We start from the raw sequence: 15,452 nt of genomic DNA, 5'->3' as shown, positions 1-15,452 counted from the left end.
CATACATATATATATATATATATATATATACATATATACATATATATATATATATATATATATATATATATATATATATATATATATATATATATATATATATATATATACATATATACATATATATATATATATATATATATATATATATATATATATATATATATATATATATATATATATATATATATATATATATATATATATACACATACACATACATATATATATACATATATATACATATATTTATATATATCAATAATACATTATTCATGTCGGAAAATACACAAACATACTATACATAGTATTTAATAATATACGTAGTACATAGTATACAAAGCTTACAGTATATCATAAATTGTATCGAGTAGTATTTCATTTATTACCAATTCCATTTCAGTTATTTTAATTAGGGATTCATTTTGGGTCCACAAATGTATGTTCTTTTTGTGTGCAATCTCTTGTTTTAATCTATTTACAATATAATTCCTAGCATAGTTTTTTAGATCTATTTGCTGTTCCCCGTCACATGATTTACGGTGATTTTTGTACAGTGTCCATTTTAGAACTGTTATTACATAATTACATATATGTCTATTTTTTGAATTTCTAATTATCTGTCTAGGCAAGCCGAAATATATTACTCGTTTATCTAAGTTAGTTGGCTGTTCCGCTATTTGGTCAATTATAGTTTGGAATCGAGAAAAAAGTTCAATTGCTGCCGGGCATTCAATTATTACATGTCTATTTGTGGCCGCTCGACCGCATACCTTACAGGTTGGATCATTTGAAACTTGCCATGTTACTAGTTTGTTTGCTGTTGCTAACGAATCATGTAGGAAACGCCATTGCATATCGCTCAATTTTTTGTCTATAATCGGGTGATAGCTATCTTCCCAAATTTGGGCCCAGTCGATATCGTTTGCATTGAGGAAATCTTCGATTTTCCTTCGTCCTATCGGGACAATGTGCCCGAATTTCTTATGTATAATGAAACTATATAACTCCCTCATTGTTAAACTAATGAAAAGTCTTTGTTTATTGTGGAATTTTACCGTAAAAGCTGATTTTTTAGTGTCGGCTAAGCTTTCGTCACCAAGGATGACGCGCCATTCTCTGGGAATCGCCTCGTATATCCTTTTATGTTTTCTAGCGTTTTCGAGAATTGGTGTAAAATTTTCTAGTTCCAAGTAATTTCCGTATTCATCGAATAAATTTTTGACATTTGTTAGTCCTATTTCTGAATACTCTGGGTAGTTTAAAGTTTTGCCGTTAAAAGTTATTGAAGGGTTATTGAATAATAAATTGTTTTTTATATCGTGCTTTGATAATTGTGGTTCGGTAAGAGTTATCACATATTTCCATGCAGATAGTAGGTTTTTATAATACAAGTTATTAGTTACTTTATTTACGAAATTTACGTTGATCAAGGAATGTAATGACCAGCCAGGTCCGAGTATTTTTTCGAGATAGAAATTGAGCAAAGGTCTCCATTTCGTTTCTTTCCTTATTTCAGATAGAATTGTTCGCACTCTCTGGGCTATTATCCTACAGTTTATATTGTTAATTGCTAGGCCACCCTGTCGTAAAGGTTTATAAATAACCTCTGCCCTAACATGGTGTTTTCCATATGACCAAAGAAAATTATTAATTTGGTTCTGAATCCTTTCCATGTAGGTATTAGGTATTGGATATATCTCTGATATATACCATAATATAGGAAGAATAAATGAATTTATGACTACGCGTTTTCCTTTGTAGGATAGTTTTGTCTGACGCCATTGATTTAATATGTTTGATACTGTGCTGACTTTTCGTTCCCAGTTCAACTTAGCTATGTCATCATGTCCAAAATACATGCCGTATATTTTTATATGTTTGTTCGACCATTTAAGATTGTAAGGTGTATCAGTTCTATTTTTGGAGGCGCCTATCCATAAACATTCCGTTTTTTGGCGGTTCACTTTAGCACCGGAAGCTTTTCCGAAATCAGATAAAACATTGAATAATTCCTCAATTGATTTGGTGCTGGTTAAAGTTAAGGTATTGTCATCAGCAAACTGTTTCGTTTTACAAATGCTGCCATCAGGCAACTTAATTCCTTTAATCTCATCGTTACGCCTGATTTTTATTGATAAAGTTTCAGCGATGATGACGTATAGCAACGCGCTCATCGGGCATCCCTGTCTAACTCCCCGTTCGAGGGAAAAGGGGACTGTTAAAAATCCATTACTTTTTATCAACGATTTAGGGTCAACATAACACATTTTAATGTACTTGATCATATTTTCGCCGAATCCGAAAGCTTCAAGAGATTTAAACATAAAGGACCAGTCGACTCGATCAAAGGCCTTCATCTGGTCGATGGCTATTAAAAATGCCTCAATATGTTCGTCTTCTGTGTATTGAATAATATCTCGAATTATATGGCAATTATCGTGGATACGCCGGCCTTTTACGTTGCATGTTTGATCAGGGTCAATTATATCTGTCATTACTTTGATTAACCTGTTTGTTAAAGTTTTTGTTATTATTTTATAATCACTACACAGTAAAGTAATTGGTCTCCAGTTTTCTAAACGCGCTTTTTCGTCTTTTTTGTGGAGTAGCGTGATGACGCCCATCTTCATAGATTCTGAAATCGTGTTTTGGTTTATACATTCGCACACTACTTTATGGAAGTCATCTTGTAGAATATTCCAGAACTTCCTATAAAAGTTAATCGATATTCCATCAAAACCGGGCGACTTATCTAATTTAAAAGATTTTACCGAGTCCGTTAGTTCATTAATCGTAATAGGACCATCAATCATTTCTGGGTTTTGAACTTGAGATAGATTTTCTAGAAAATAGGTCTGTTTAAAGGGGTCTGTTTGTTCTTTGGTGTACAATTTTTTATAGAAGTTAACTTTGATATCCATTATCTCACTTTGATTAGTTTTAAGTTCATTTTTTTCATTATAAAGCGCATTTACATAGTTAATTTTTCCTTTCCTTTTCTCTAAGTTGGCGAAGAATTTCGATGTTTTTTCTCCTTCTTCTCTCCACTCAATTTTTGATCGTATTATTTTCCCTTTTGTTTTATTATCATCGATTTGTTTAATTATGGTTTCAATATTCTTCAATCTATTATAATCGTAGTTCTGACCATTACTTGCCCGACTCTCTAAAATATTTAATTCGTTTCTAGATCTAGAAATGGCACATGCAAATTTAATAGTTTTAGACTTAATAAGCTTTTTACCATCATCCCACCATTCGAGGATATTTTCATAAACTCCTTTGTGCCTTTGCCACTTATTCCACGTGTCTGTAATCATGTCTACATAATTTTCATTATTTAGCAAATCATTGTTCAAATGCCAGAACCCCTTGCCACGTTGAGGTTGGTTTGTGTGAATTGTCATTGACACTAATTTGTGGTCTGAGTGTATCGAGTTAAGGTGTTCTATTGTTTCTACATCATTTGTGACAGATTGAGAAACATAAAATCTATCAATTCGAGTTCTAGTTATGGTATTGTTGACCTTTGTTATTCTAGTAAACCCTTGTCTTTTAGCCCTTGTTTTAGGGGATTTAGTGACCTGAATGGATCTTCTAAACAATACAAATTACACAATGTGGTTGAAGAGAAACCAGAGTGATTGAGCCAATTTTCTTCGAGGTATTTATACCCCGAAATCATTGCCTTTAAACACGGTGTTTTACTTTCGACAAAATTCAGATTTTTTTCCGCCACAAAATCGGGTCTTTTAGCCAGAAGTTTCCACCGGTTTCAGTCGGAATTTGATTCAACTTTATATTACACTTAATTAGACCAATCAAAAAGCAATGAAGCTAAAGTTACAAATATATGATATTCATAATGAAGGTAACTTGTTTTCCGTGAGCACTCGGTAAATTCCGTCAATCTCCGACTAGGTGCTCGCCTCACTCGCCACCCTCTAATGTGACTCGGACCAAATCGTCTCCGTATGATCGCGGCTAAACATTAGATAAAATGCCTAACTTTTCGGTGTTATAGGTTCGAACCCAGTTATTACTGAACTAGGTTTCTTTAACAGCACTGAATATTTTTTTATCTTAAAATAAGAATTGACCCCGTTATCTATTTGATTGGTAGATTCCGTTTGATTTTCGATCTTGGTGTCCCTTACAAACCCACCACACCTGCTGGGTGTGAAACAGGGAGTTTGTTATTGGCCCCGAATGACCACACAAACTGTGAACTGGGAACTCTCGTATTCATGTGTGTGGTTTGTGTGAAAGCGATGCGCGATTATTGCAGTAAAATATTCCAGAAAGTTTCACCTATATCTATATAAATATGTATGAATAGAGAAAGAATTTAGGACCGAAGGCTTAACACAAACTATATCTAATAAGATATGAGAATTAGATTCAATTCACTCCTCTCCGACCGATGTAGAACACATTTATCCAAATGTTCCATTATGGTTTATTAGATGGACTGCATTCAACAGAGATAAAATAATGATAACTTGGTGAAACTTGACTTGATTGGTCGGATATACTCGGCAGGAGTCTGATGTAACAAGGGGTCAATTTACTTCAATTTATCATTTAACATATCGTTCAACTTGATTCGTACAATGGAACGCTAACCATAGACTTACTACAGCGGCCGAAAATGTTCATTCCTAGCGACAATACGACAAGTGGCCCGGTCCTGCAGCTTAGCTGGTGTCAGAGCGTCCAAACTCGTCCGGTTGATGTCAAATTAAAATTCAATGTTCTAATGTATTTAGGATGTTATCTACCGGCGTCAGTATTGGGTATAACATTCAACGCATTCACGTTGTTAGTTCTAAAACGGTTTAAATCTGATGTTTATTTTCTCATCAAAATTCTCGCTATAAACGATATTTTGTTTATGATCGCTACATTCATTCTGTATCCGCTGAGAGTTGCGTACATTTACGCCGTTTTGGGAGATATGTTGTTCCGCGTAGATGACTGGAAACACGGGTGGATTTTTATTTCAATATCTTTGCCGTTTTTCTATATATTTCAGACGACTCGTAACTGGTGCACTGTACTGCTCAGTCTAGAGCGGTTAATCGTCGTATTGTTTCCAATAAAATCTCGTAGAATTCCCAGAAAGCTGATCTCACAGGGCGCAATGTTATTTATTTCTGCGTTGGGTTTTTGTGGTCATTTAGGTCAATTTTTACCCCTCAAACATCTTGTATTCCTGAATTGTCCTGACTATTGGCCTTATATCACAAGACGGCTTGGTAGAAAGATCCGGTACAACTTTGACATATATTTCTGGAATTATTCAGTTTCAGAGCGGACTTTTTTCTTATATCTTACCGTCACATTTCCTCTGTTCATTTTGGTTTTCATCAATGTTATTCTTATTTCGGCGACATTTTACCGTCGGGTTACTCGACGTTCAGAGCTCGGTGTAACTGATGAATCGTCTAGAAGGGAAATGAGGGTTTTAAGGATGGTTTTATCAGTTGTTTTATTGTTTATTATTTGCGAAGGTTTGGGATTTGTGGATCGTAAACGAAAATGGTTCCCCATAATGGAAATCGGTTTTTCTTTTAGAATAATCGCATTGGCATTTTCAATTGTTGATTCGTCAGTAAATTTCATTATATATTGTGTGACAAATGAAAAATTCAGAAAATCGTCCATTGACATTCTCAGTAAAGCTTGTTCTAGAAAAGGTTTTCGATGAATAGCTGGCGTGAGTTGAGATGAGACAATTCTACAGTGGAACTCGCTCCGGATTTCCTTTTAGTTCGGATGAAATATTCGGTCCAATTAAACTGGAACAGTCTTCTAAACTATTATTCATAATACGGGTTTAACTTAATTCGGGTGAATCTGGACGCCGTCCTTAGCTTTCCGTGTTGTAGTGATATCTACTGCGATCTTATTCAATTACCGGTATACATTGAACTCACGCGAAGTAGCGAAGTTCACTGCCCAAAGTTAACAAAGATCAAACTGTTTATATTAGTAAAAAAAAACTGATTGAATATAAAATAGTTTGAACGTAAAGTAAGAAAAAACCCACAATTAAATTTTAAAGAAAATCTCGATGAGAATCTAATAGAGAGGCATCAAAACTGTCCGAACATTTCTCAAACTGGAAAAGAAAGGACAAAAAGGACGATGATATTTTAACAATGTTTTTACAACGGATGAATTCATAAAACCGACACCAAAACTGGGAGGGGGGAGTTAGTTTTTTGCAAAACAGGTTAATCTGCATTTCTTCACTGTTTGAATTATCATATTGTCAAAATGCTACAGCAAATCACCCGCCCTAATAACAAAGCCTTATAAGTAGTCCAAGTGTTATCTTAATACATTAGATCGGTAGTAAAATGTTACATCGACAATATAACCAAAATAGTCTTAGACTGGACCTAATTCTAAGCTAGGCCACCGGCTGAATGCCATTTTACATTATCGTTATAAGTTACCCTCCTGGTTAGGAGGGCTTCAAAAATCAGTCCATAGACTCATTGATTGTTCCTCTCCACGGAAATCTTTAGTAAAAGGCGAAAGATTTAAACGCGGTTGAAGAGAAACCAGAGTGAATCAGAGAAAATTCCTTGAGGTATTTATACCCCGAAACCATTGCCTTTAAACACGGTGTTTTACTTTCGACAAAATTCAGATTTTTTTCCGCCACAAAATCGGGTCTTTTAGCCAGAATTTTCCACAGATTTCAGTCGGAATTTTATCCAAATTCATATTACACTTAATTAGATCAATCAACAAGCAATGATGCTACAGTTACAAATATATGATAATCATAATGATGGTAACTTGTTTTCCGTGAGCACTCGGTAAATTCCGTCAATCTACGACTAGTTGCTCGCCTCACTCGCCACCCTCTAATGTGACTCGGACCAAATCGTCTCCGTATGATCGCGGCTAAACATTAGATAAAATGCCTTACTTTTCGGTGTTATAGGTTCGAACCCAGTTATTACTGAACAGGGTTTCTTTAACAACACAGAATATTTTTTTATCTTAAAATAAGGATTGACCCCGTTATCTATTTGATTGGTAGATTCCGTTTGGTTTTCGATCTTGGTGTCCCTTACAAACCCACGACACCTGCCGGTATCGGAACAGGGGGTTTGTTATCGGCCCCGAATGACCCAACAAACTGTGAAGTGAGAACTCTCGTATTCATGTGTGTGGTTTGTGTGAAAGCTATGCGCGATTATTTCAGTAAAATATTCCAGAAAGTTTCACCTATATCTACATAAATATGTATGAATAGAGAAAGAATTTAGGACCGAAGGCTTAACAGAAACTATATCTAATAAGATATGAGAATTAGATTCAATTTACTCCTCTCCGACCGATGTAGAACACATTTATTCAAATGTTCCATTATGGTTTATTAGATGGACTGCATTCAACAGAGATGAAATAATGATAACTTGGTGAAACGTGACTTGATTGGTCGGATATACTCGGCAGGAGTCTGATGTAACAAGGGTCCAATTTACTTCAATTTATCATTCAACAGATCGTTCAACATGATTCGTACAATAGAACGCTAACCAGAGACTTATTACAGCGGCCGAAAATGTTCGCTCCTAGCGACAATACGACAAGTCACCCGGCCCCGCAGCTCAGCTGGTGTCAGAGAGTCCAAACTCGTCCGGTTAATGTAAAATTTAAATTCAATGTTCTAATGTATTTAGGATGTTATCTACCGGCGTCAGTACTAGGTATAACATTCAACGCATTCACGTTGTTAGTTCTAAAACGCTTTAAATCTGATGTTTATTTTCTCATCAAAATTCTCGCTATAAACGATATTTTGTTAATGATCGCTACATTCATTCTTTATCCGCTGAGAACTGCGTACATTTACGCCGTTTTGGGAGATATGTTGTTCCGCGTAGATGACTGGAATCTCGGGTGGATTTTTACTTCAATATCTGTGCCGTTTTTCTATATATTTCAGATGACACGTAACTGGTGCACTGTACTGCTCAGTCTAGAGCGGTTAATCGTCGTATTGTTTCCAATAAAATCTCGTAGAATTCCCAGAAAGCTGATCTCACAGGGCGCAATGTTATTTATTTCTTTGTTGGGTTTTTGTGGTCATTTAGGTAAATTGATACCCCCCAAACATCTTGGATTCCTGAATTGTCCAGACTATTGGCCTTATATCACAAGACGGCGTGGTAGAAAGATCCGGTACAACTTTGACATACTTTTCTGGCATTATTCAGTTTCTGGGCAGACTTTTTTCTTATATCTTACCGTCACATTTCCTCTGTTCATTTTGGTTTTCATCAATGTTATTCTTATTTCGGCGACATTTTACCGTCGGGTTACTCGACGTTCAGAGCTCGGTGTAACTGATGAATCGTCTAGAAGGGAAATGAGGGTTTTAAGGATGGTTTTATCAGTTGTTTTATTGTTTATTATTTGCGAAGGTTTGGGATTTGTGGATCGTAGAAAACAATGGTTCCCCATAATGGAAATCGGTTTTTCTTTTAGAACAATCGCATTGGCATTTTCAATTGTTGATTCGTCAGTAAATTTCATTATATATTGTGTGACAAATGAAAAATTCAGAAAATCGTCCATTGACATTCTCAGTAAAGCTTGCTCTAGAAAAGGTTCTCGTTTTCGATGAATAGCTGGCGTGAGTTGAGATGAGACAATTCTACAGTGGAACTCGCTCCGGATTTCCATTTACTTCGGATGAAATATTCGGTCCATCTAAACAGGAACCATCATCTAAACTATTATTCATAATCCGGGTTTAACTTAATTCGGGTGAATCTGGACGCCGTCCTTAGCTTTCCGTGTTGTAGTGATATCTACTGCGATTTAATTCAATTACCGGTATACATCGAACTCACGCGAAGTAGCGAAGTTATTCACTGCTGAAAGTTAACAAAGATCAAACTGTTTATATAAGTAAATAAAAACTGATTGAATATACAATAGTTTGAACGTAAAGTAAGAAAAACCCACAATTATAAGGGAAAAAATTTCGATGAGAATCTAATAGAGAGGCATCAAAACTGTCCGAACATTTCTCAAACTGGAAAAGAAAAGGACGATGATATTTTAACAATGTTTTTACAACGGATGAATTCATAAAACCGACACCAAAACTGGGAGGGGGTTAGTTTTTTGCAAAATAGTTTAATCTGCATTTCTTTTCCGTTTGAATTATCAGGTTGTTAAAATGCTACAGCAAATCACCCGCCCCAATAACAAAGCCTTATAAGTAGTCCAAGTGTTATCTTTATTCATTAGATCGGTAGTAAAATGTTACATCGACAATATAACCAAAATAGTCTTAGACTGGACCTAATTCTAAGCTAGGCCACCGGCTGAATGCCATTTTACATTATCGTTATAAGTTACCCTCCTGGTTAGGAGGGCTTCAAAAATAGTCTATAGACTCATTGATTGTTCCTCTCCACGGAAATCTTTAGTAAAAGGCGAAAGATTTAAACGCGGTTGAAGAGAAACCAGAGTGATTCAGCTGACAGTCCTCGAGGTATTTATACCCCGAAACCACTGCCTTTAAACACGGTGTTTTACTTTCGACAAAATTCAGATTTTTTTCCGCCACAAAATCGGTCTTTTAGAATTTTCCACAGATTTCAGTCGGAATTTTATCTAAATTTATATTACACTTAATTAGATCAATCAACAAGCAATGATGCTACAGTTACAAATATATGACTATATTTATGATAATGGTATCTCGTTTTTCGTGAGCACTCGGTAAATTCCGTCAATCTCCGACCACGCCCACGTCTTTTACAATGGACACGCGTATTGTGACATCTGGGGTCACCTGGCACGTGACCGATACACTGACTGACTGTTCTTAGACAGACTTCTATCATCAGGCGTGTTTGAAATCTCTTATTTTAGGCCATTTTGTCTTTCATTAGGCCAAAAATTGCTTCACGTATCTGCTGAGCTTAAAATTTGACCCGGCCTGCCGCCTATCTGTACATTACTTTTTTTCTTTAAAATCATGATAAAGCTAACAATAACAGACCCGTCAGTTATAGAAAATGAACTGATTTGAAATTTTATTGCTGTTTACAAAAATGACCCGGCCGATTAGAAGAAAGAAACAAGGTATTAATTTTTGTCTAAATCGGAGGTATCCGTTTTAGGCTTATAGTTTCGTACTCGACAGGTGTTAGCAGACGGATCATTTCACATTTCGTCTGTCTGGTGAAATCCATGACACGAAATTGCTTCAATTTTTCTCCACGCAAAATAACGAGCGACGATCGCACCGAACCCGTGACGGGTTGGGTGATCTATGTGATATAAAACGCCCCGGAGTCCCTCGCGCAACGCACCGCTCGTTCTCGATGATGTGAAATTGCTCTTCAAATTTTGAAATATGAGACCGTTATAAAACCGTTACGAAAAACCGATACGCAGACGCGCGCCGTACATCTTCATAAATTGTGAACTTGTCTCAAGGTCCGCTTGCCATGACGATGCGAGGGGTAATCTGGTAGGCTACCTACGATCGCGATGGTTGTTGATTATTGGGATCTGACTACCGGGCAAAAATGTAAGACTGTAAGCAAGGCCCCAGGGCATTCATTTAAATGCGGTTTAGAGTTGCCCAGCCCACACCGAGACGCCTTAAAACATGTTGATAATGTCTTACAAGGGTTGGATAGATTTTAGTTCGAAATGTCCGAACCCAAATCGGGACACGTCCGTAACGTTACTTACGTTGGATAAACCTTGGAGTACAACGATAACTCCAAGGTTAAACTATTGCGAGAAAGGCTCCTGTTAGTGGTGTCCTACCAGGTTCGAAAGACCCGAGCACCTGTTCTTCTTCCATAGTTCCAATTTCCTGATTCAAACTGCTAATGTGCGAATAACTGCTAAAACAATGTCGTCTGCCGGCGACCCGCGCGGCAATAAATCACGTGATTAATCGTAGTTAAACGGCCGTTAGTTCATTTACCCGTGAATCCCCGCGGCTATCTCACCGACAGACGACAATAAAACTCTCTCTCATACTCTCATGTAGTACCGGGCAGGTGGTGAAGAGATCTCGCTCCGTTTCTTTTTTAATCTATTTATTTAATGGGTCTGTCAGGAGAAAAGAAAATTCCGCGGTTCCAGTCCTTCTGTATAACATACACAGTTTACCTCTTAAGATAGCTGCCTTGCGGCCATATTTGTTGGCAGCTGTTTGAGAGACCTCGCTGTGTTACGTCTTAATATATTTCTTTAATGGGTCTTGCAGGACGCATGGCATCTAGAGAAAAACGATTTCCACATCTGGTTCTTCTATAAAACGTATATAAAGTTCACTTTTTAAGAAAGCTGCTTTGCGGCCATATTTGATAGCGAGTGTTGAAGAAATTTCATTGCGTTTCTTTTTTTATTCATGGTCTATTTCTTTAATGGGTCTTTCGGAAAAACAATCCCCCATTCCTTCTACCTAACATACATAGTTTACCTTTTAAGATTGCTGCCTTGCGGCTATGTTTAATCTGGAAAAACACTGTTCCCGGTACAAACGAGTTTTCACTCACAGGAAAGGAGTTTAGTGGTGTGGTGTGTGCTTAGAATTAAACGGCAATATTGACTTGATAATTATACCACCAGGTGGCGCGACTGAGTTTTTCTATATCATCTGTCTAACAATTCGATTAATCGATAACACGACACCCCCGTAACCTATAGTAGAGAGAGAGAGAGAGACAAAATGAGCAACAAGTATCAGTGAATACATGTCCATACAATCATTGGTCGTCTGTTAGTCTGTGACAGATGTGAATCTCACTCTGAGCAGACGACTCTCTGATATAGTCGCACAATACCATTTGTCTATCTATAGGATTATCCATCGGATTATCTTCCGGATTATCTATTGGATTATCTTTTGACGTATCTATATATCTGTACTTATCTTTTGGATTATCTGTTGGTTTATCTGTGAGATTATCTATATGCTAAGGCGAAGGCTTTTTTATAGGATTGAATTAAGGATTATCTATAGGATTATCTATTAGTGAACATCATTAACGGGTAAGTTTGTTAAGTAAGGTCCTCGAAAGAGTTGAATTTATTAGTAAAACCTGGTTAAACTTGAAACTGAAATAAAGACTGAAAATGAAGAGAATTTTTTTTTTGTTAAATAAACCCATTTTTCTGAAACGGGTTAATTCAAGCTTTTATTGTAAATTAAATTTAACCTGTTTTTTTTTAAACGTGCTACTCGGTGGTATAGGCACAAGAAATGAGATAAAATAATTACCCAAAAAAAAATTATATGCAAATTTCCCCTTTGATTTTAGGAAATAATTTGTGCTAGAAATCGATTCAATATCATGACGGTAAAACTGAAATTATTTGCGAATTTCTACCCTTGCTATGGAATACGATTAGAGAGACACTTTAAAAATCGATTCTATCCTTCGACGATAAAGGCAGTTGAGTTACTGTTTATAAAATGACCAATTGAATTATGGAGCGGATATCCTGCGGAAGGCGTCGGGCTTGAATAGACATACAATAGGCTTCCGATACGAGGTGTCGTCTGCGTCTATTGTGTTTTTGTCTTATCGGGTAAATACAGAATTTGAATATTTAATAGGCGTATTGTAAATATACGACAGAATTCGCGCTATTGACCGCTAGTAAAAGTCTCCATCGTCCCATCCTGGAGAAACTTGACAAATACCCTCAGTCCTTGCCCGCGTCCATACATCACATCTATAGACCCTTCCAGAACCGATTGATGAATTAATCACCCTATGACATCATAGAATCGGTATCGTGATATAGCAAAAAGATGTCTGCCTCGAACAATTCCCCCTATGACATCATCAAATTGACGTCCCATTCTGTAGAAACATTAAAAATACCCTCAGATCTGATGAGAGCTGCCTCCATATTAATCCAATCTTTAAAGACCCTTCTAGAACCTTTCGGTTCTTTGTTCCCCCTATGACGTCATCATTATCAAATTAATCTGGTGGTGTCATATACACTTCCTAAAAAGTTGTCTACATTTTAAAATCCCCTATGACATTATCAAATTCAATGAAAATATGTGATAGTGCAATAACGGCTTTCAGAAAAAAGAGGTTAGTGATGGATATTTTTTCGTCTGGCTTTGTTTATGGTAATTGTTGACAGCCTTTTATCGGTCGTCTGTCAATCAAACGATCCTCATCGCCGCTAACTATATACGTCAATACAACATAGTCCACAGTCTACAGTTCTACTTATTTCCCAGGCAAATACTGAAGAAGTATCAGGAACTGATGTTGGAGATGGATCCAGATTCGTTGAAATTCCTATCACAACTTTGTTGGTATAATCGTGGTTCGGTTGCTAGGATGTTAATATTGGTTTACAAATCTTCTCGGAATGCGTAAGCGCGTGCCTGCTTACACCGGGAGTAAAGGTATTATAGCGATTATTGAAAAGAAATGTAAACAAGCTGTTTATAAAAGATGGAGGTCATCTCTCTATATTTGAAAGAGTGTCAATATTGTCCAAATTGTTGCCTTTCTAGATAGAAACAGGTCGACCCGAGACAGATACTAGTTGTGTCCTTTTTCAAAGTGGTCAACAATAGACCCATCCTCCGACTGGTGTGATTCTAAACACAAGAAGGAGGTCACCTTTCTTTAGAAGTTCACTGAATAATAGCCGATATACATACCATATCGTCTGCTCGATGGAAAGGTGTGTGAATAATGTTTCATACAGTTATGATTGAAAGTGCACGCAGGCTCTCAATACTGAGAGTGACTGATGCCAGTAGTGAACCATCGCAACATTCTTTGGGATTTTCTTGTCTTAGCTGGTCTTCGTTGAATTAAAGGTCCTCATTTTTGCACTCGATTCAGGTCAGTAATAAAATTCGAGCCTTTATCGTTTTTGAGGTTTCGCTGTCAAAAACATTTGGCAGGTCATGTTTCAGTAGTTTGCCATCTTTCTTGGCAGTAATCGCAAACAGGATTCGTCTGGTGCGACCAAAAATCAGCAAGACATCAAACCCAATCAACCAAAAATCTATTTTAAATACATCCCTTTTTTGGTTGCCACCCGATAGCCTTTATGGACCTGACATTGTATCGATTTCACTTATGTTTCAAACTTTTGTACTTTCACCATGAAATGGCCCCTTGTATTTTGGTGAATTGTCCTTCGCAATAAGTGGATTCTGTCTTACTGAAAGATAAACGCCTATCGATTCATGCGGATTCATATCTGGAGCCGATTTTATCGATTTCACTTTCGTTGCTTACTTTTGTACTTTTACCATGAATTTGTGGATTGTCCTTTGCACTACTGGACTCAGTTTTACTCAACGATATACAGACCTAAATCGATTCGTGATCATATCGATCGATTTAAACCTATTTTGTGAAACTGATCCCTTGTTATTTGCAATTCGAGCCGGCATGAAAATAATCACTGACACATTTAGCTCGAAAGCATCCAGTTGATGTAGAGTTTAGTAGGTCATCACTCTCACTCTCCCCTATGGCACACGCAGACGATACCTTTAGCTATATACAGCTGCCGCTACACGCGTAATAGAACTTTTACATCCGATATTTTTGTGATAGTAAGTTTCAGCAGGTGAGATATCAAGAGGGTCAGATGATATTGATACGATCGAATAGGGCCAATGAAACAACTGAGATATCAAGGATGATATTGATATTATCAATTCGGGACAGGTATCATTTGAAACTGAATTTTTGAAGGTTCGATTTTATTTCGGTGATGCTAAACTCTCGACATCGAATCCGTTGGAGTGAAAGCCCAACGCACATGGTGAAACATTTGTTTCGGCGAAACAGAAAACACGTTTTTCAGAAAACGTTTTTTGCTCGTGAAAAACGTTTTTCAGTTCTGCGTTTTGTGTTTTGCCTTCCCCGCACACGGCATAACGAAAAACATCGAAAACGTTTTTTCACGAGTAAAAAAAAGGTTTTTTTCGGTGCTGTGTGCGTTGGGCTTAAATCTTGTTTTGGTGCGCGTATTACTTTTCTAATGTTTTCTGACATTCCTGATTCTATAGCGGGATGCATAGTCAGTCAACGTCTGTCGGTCTATAGACTGTCGGTCTGTCGGTCAATCAACCTACTGACCCTCACTCAACCAGCTTCAATAGTATCGCATTTAAAGATAAAATCCATAAATCTATATTTAAACGAAACGTCGTTTTCATCAGATGCGTCACATATGTACATGTACATACAACTCCCGTTTACCCATATCTCCTAATACATGTACAACATCGACCCAAGCAGACGATGTGGGAAACCAGTTTTCACAACGGTTATTATCATACAACCATTTTTGCGCTCATTTAGGTTTTTGAAAACTTTTTTTTCCGATCTGAAATTCGTATTTAGCTTTTGCGAATTATTTTCAAAATAATTTTTAAAATT

General features: G+C 36.7%; 2 non-coding genes across 2 annotated transcripts; both read right to left on the bottom strand.

The window, feature by feature from the left end:
* Positions 1 to 6,465: 6,465 nt before the first annotated feature.
* Positions 6,466 to 6,584, bottom strand: LOC141914362 (U5 spliceosomal RNA). Its single transcript, XR_012620807.1, has one exon. It is a non-coding gene; the product is annotated as a U5 spliceosomal RNA (small nuclear RNA).
* A 2,813-nt stretch (positions 6,585 to 9,397) lies between these two features.
* Positions 9,398 to 9,515, bottom strand: LOC141914359 (U5 spliceosomal RNA). Its single transcript, XR_012620804.1, has one exon. It is a non-coding gene; the product is annotated as a U5 spliceosomal RNA (small nuclear RNA).
* Positions 9,516 to 15,452: the final 5,937 nt, after the last annotated feature.

Source organism: Tubulanus polymorphus, chromosome 12, assembly GCF_964204645.1.
Source record: "Tubulanus polymorphus chromosome 12, tnTubPoly1.2, whole genome shotgun sequence".
NCBI lineage: Eukaryota > Metazoa > Nemertea > Palaeonemertea > Tubulaniformes > Tubulanidae > Tubulanus > Tubulanus polymorphus.
The sequence above is the reverse complement of the archived record's forward strand: the minus strand, read 5'-3'. Positions and strand labels throughout refer to the sequence as shown.